This window comes from Octodon degus, unplaced genomic scaffold, assembly GCF_000260255.1.
Source record: "Octodon degus isolate 3935 unplaced genomic scaffold, OctDeg1.0 scaffold00202, whole genome shotgun sequence".
NCBI classification, from domain to species: Eukaryota; Metazoa; Chordata; class Mammalia; order Rodentia; family Octodontidae; genus Octodon; species Octodon degus.
The window spans coordinates 1,072,430-1,076,786 of record NW_004524778.1 but is presented as its reverse complement, the minus strand read 5'-3'; the positions used below and the strand labels follow the sequence as shown (position 1 = coordinate 1,076,786).

The window sequence follows — 4,357 nt, the reverse complement described above, 5'->3', positions numbered from 1 at the left end:
TGAGTATATGTTTAGATAGCATCCACTTCAATATATAGGCTTCGAGTTTATCATTCTTAATAGCTGAATAATACTCCATTGTATAAAAATACCACGTATTTTCCAACTATTTCTCAGGTGATGGGCATCTTGGTTGTTTCCAAGATTTGGCTATCACAAATTGTGATGCTATAAACATAGGCACACATATATCTTTATGATATGATATTTTCAGATCCTCTGGGAAAATTCCCAGTAGAGAAGTAGCTGGTTTAAATGGGATTTCCAGTCCAACATTTTTATGGAGTCAACACACTGATTTCCATAAAGGTTGTACCAGTCTACATTCCCACCAGCAGTGGAGAAGGGTTCCTTTTTCCCCACAGTCTCTCCAACATTTGTTGAGGGGTGATTTCTTTATGATAGCTATTCTTTCTGGTGTGAGATGATATCTCAATTTTGTTTTAATCTGCATTTCATGGATGGTTAGTGATGTGGAACATTTTTTCATATATTTATTTGCTTCTTCAATTTCATCCTCTGAGAAGCGTGTGTTCATTTCGGATGCCCATTCCTGGATTGGGTCTTTAAATTTTGGGGCCCCAGTGTTTTTTAGTTCTTTATAAATTCTAGTGTTCATAATTATTAACATAGGTCCTTTCTACTCATCCTATTTCTTTTGTACATACTTTTCTGCCATTTTCTGTACTAATATTTTTCAAAATATCCCATTCATTAATAACTCCAAGATATTTGCTCGGGGCCTCCAGCTACAGCCATTCTATTAAAGTGTATAAAATCTGTGATGAAAAGTACCACATGCTTGCACGCACATACACAAATATTTATATAAACACACATATTTCTCTTCTGTGTGGCAGGATTTATTTTTTAATAATAGAAATATCAAACTTGTATTAGACAAGTATAATGCAATGCACTTTTTGTGTTTTAAAAAACATTATTGATACATTTTAGATATACATAAAGATAACAATCATCATAGAGCATTTGTAATTTGTCCCTATACATGATATATCTTCCTTTATTTTTCTCATTAATCTCCCATCTCTTCAATGTCTCTTCTTGTTTACTTAAGCTTGTTTTCATTTCATTTTCCTTATTATTTTTTTTCATTTCTACATGACTACTGGCAACCCCTGAGGCCTCCACAGAGAAATGTAGTAGTGGATCATAGCAGTGGATGCAGTGAAGTGCAGTGGCTGGTGGGTATTTCAGGTTCAGATGTGACCCAGGGGAGGGCATTCACCTGTAGCAATCTTGGAGAGAGGCCAACTGACCTCCAAACTCAGAGCAACTCCCTGGATCCACATAGCAGCTCCCAGGGTCAGGATGAGGGAGAACTGAATCAAATTGCAAGAGAGCTAGGAGCCAAGTTCAAGCCAGCAGGAGGCACATGGACTGCTGTGGGTTGGAGAGATCACCTTCTAACCTCACAGAGACCAATTTGAACTTAAGTGGAACTAAAGGTAAAATTTGTTGGGATTATCCACCATCCACTACCATACCATAAAGCTACAGCTGGCATGTTGGGATTAATCAGCTAGGATCTAGATTCTGTCTCTGCACACTGTCTAGCAGTGACGATGGAGACACTCCTTGCAGTGAAGTTTTTTCTTTCCTTTCTCTTTCTTTCTTTCTTTCTTTCTTTCTTTCTTTCTTTCTTTCTTTCTTTCCTTTCTTTCTTTTTTCTTTTCTTTTGGCAGAACCAGGGGTTGAACTCAGGCCCTTGCACTTGCTACTGAGCTATCTCCACAGCCCCCTTTGTTCTTTTTTCATAGTTTTGTTTTTCTTTCTTATTTCTGTATTGCTCTTTTTTGAGTGTGAACATTAATTCTAGGTTTTTTGTTGTTTTGATCTGTTCTTGTTTCTAATTCTGCCTTCTCTTTACCTCTAGGCTTTTTTAAAAATCTGTCACCCAAAGTCTATGTAACCATCCTTTGTTTTTATTTTTTTCATTTTTTTTTTATGTATTTGATGCAGGGTCTCACTACACAGCTTGAACTCGTGGTGATCCTCCTGTTTTCAGCATTGCTTATTTCCCAGTGCTGGGATTACAGGCAAGAGCCACCATGCTCAGGCTTCGTAGCCAGCTCAACATACCAGGGGATGGGATGGACATGGAATGTGGGACTGGGGATTGATCCCTGGTCCCTGAACTTGCCAACGCAGTCACTTAGTCCACTAAGCTATCTCATCCTGGTCCTGCATAATCTTCCTTTGTCCTTGAGCCTTTCTTTCCATCTCATCTTCCTCTATTCCTCTATTTTCTCCCATTCTCATTTAAATTTTCTACCCTGAGGATGAAATCACCATATTGAAGGCATATTTACTGTACATGATTTTCTGGTTCGTTTTAGATTTGTTTATACAGGCACAAATATAGGTCATATATTTAAAGGTGGCAAATAATTTTCCCAGGCTGTCAGTCTACAGAGTGTATTTGTCCCTACTGTTATTGCAGATTTTACTATGTTAGACAAACTGACATAATTGTTCTAATCAGCTTTTCTTCCTGACATGTCCAGACTGAGACTGCCTGAGGGTCATACACCACACTCTAGGCCAGTGCGGGGCAAGGTAGGCAGCAACTTCTCCTTCTCAGTAAATTGTGATGTATTTCTATGTACCACCATAATTTGGCTCAAGAATGATCAAAATGTTTTGTTTAATTTTTTAATAGATTCACTAAATTTATCTTAAAAATCATAAAACATTTCTTAGAAAAGAGCATTACGTTCTGCACACTGCTCTGCACAGATGCCAAGGACACGGGGCTATTGTTACTTTCCTCTCTGTCCCACCCCTCAAATGTTTGCAGTGACCAAGCAAAGCAAGGTGTTCACAATAATTACATAGGGTGGATCTTTTTTAAACCACTAACAGTGAACAGAAAATAAAATCCATTCACTCTGCTGCTGTTTTAAAATTTTAATGTTAGTTTTTGCATGCCCTCCGCCCCAACCCAGTTTGTAAGGAACTAAAATATTACATCTGGTGAACAGCAAAGATTTCTCTACACCTCAAATGTATATCACCTACGAAGGATAGTGGCTTTTTAAACAGAAGCACATAAAAAGTAAAAAGAAAAAAAATGCAGGACTCCTTCAGTTCTTCACTAGTCTTAGAAAAGCTTTCCAGAATACTGCTTCACACTATAAAAAGGAAAAAAATATCTTGCATGAGAATCCTTCAACATCTGCATAATTCTTCGTACTGCTCTGCAGCAAACACTGTGCATTCTGGACCTGGTCCTGTGTTCCTGTAATGGCAATAATCCGATCTTCAGGTCCTTCTAAGGGCTCATCAATTTTGATAGAAGCTCCTGATTCATGATGGATTTGTTTAATCCCTGATCACCTTTGCCAATAATAGATCCAGCCAAATCTTTGGGAATAATTACTTGTGTAGTAGTAATACGTCCACCAAGATCAGCATATGAGCAACAACTCCTGCATAGGAAGAATCACATCCACAGCCACCCTGTGGTTCATATGCCATCTGCCACTCTGATGGGCTCCACCTATCGCAGAGGCCCTAGTTTCATCAGCACTGAAACCAACGGTGCCATCAGAGTGGTCTCCAGGTCTTCCTCTTCTATCACAGGCCATTAGATCTCCTCCTCTGTGTGGTGGTGTTGGAGGAAGAGGAAGATTCCGAGCTCTGCTACTACCCCGGCCACCTTGACCAGGAGGAGGGGGTGGTGGTCCTCCACGAGGGCTCATGTCATCATAATCTCTTCTAGAGGGAGGCATGGGATGCCCACCTCAACTAGGTGGTCAAAACCACCTCTCCCTCACATAGGAAATCCTACAGGACGTCCACGACAGTCATCAAACATCATGGTAAAACTACCATAATTGTAAGTTTTTTTTTAAATTTATTTATTTTGTGTGTGTGTGTGTGTGTGTGTGTGTGTGTGTGGCCAGCTCAGCCCACCAGGGGGCGGGGCTGGCTGGCATGTGGTGCTGGAGGATTGAACCGCAGTCCCTGGGCTTTGCTTAGCTTGTTGTAAGTAGGTGCTTTAGACCACTGAGCCATCTCACCAGCCCCATAATTGTAAGTTTCATCATAAAAATTGGGATCATAAGGCTATGCACGTCCTTTAATGGGAAACTCAGATATAAAATCAAGGATGATATTTATGCACTCTACAACCCTGTCAGTCTTTCCTCCAATAAGAACAACTCTGTCAGTGGAATGAGGACAGCATTCTTGGAAAAGCTTGATTGTTGTCTGAGTATTCTCTCAAAGTTCTTTGATTTTAGCACCTTTGACCCCAATAATTCCTCCTGCCAGACTTTGATGAATTAAGAGCCTCAACTCGCAATCAAAGTCACTTCCTTTATTTTTTTTT

General features: G+C 39.7%; 1 protein-coding gene and 1 pseudogene across 1 annotated transcript in view; both read right to left on the bottom strand.

Annotated features, from left to right (window-relative positions):
* Ncam2 (neural cell adhesion molecule 2) overlaps window positions 1-4,357 on the bottom strand; it is a 559,908-nt gene that overhangs the window by 388,372 nt on the left and 167,179 nt on the right. The window lies entirely within an intron of this gene.
* Window positions 3,156-4,357, bottom strand: part of LOC101575664 — a 26,245-nt pseudogene continuing 25,043 nt past the window's right edge.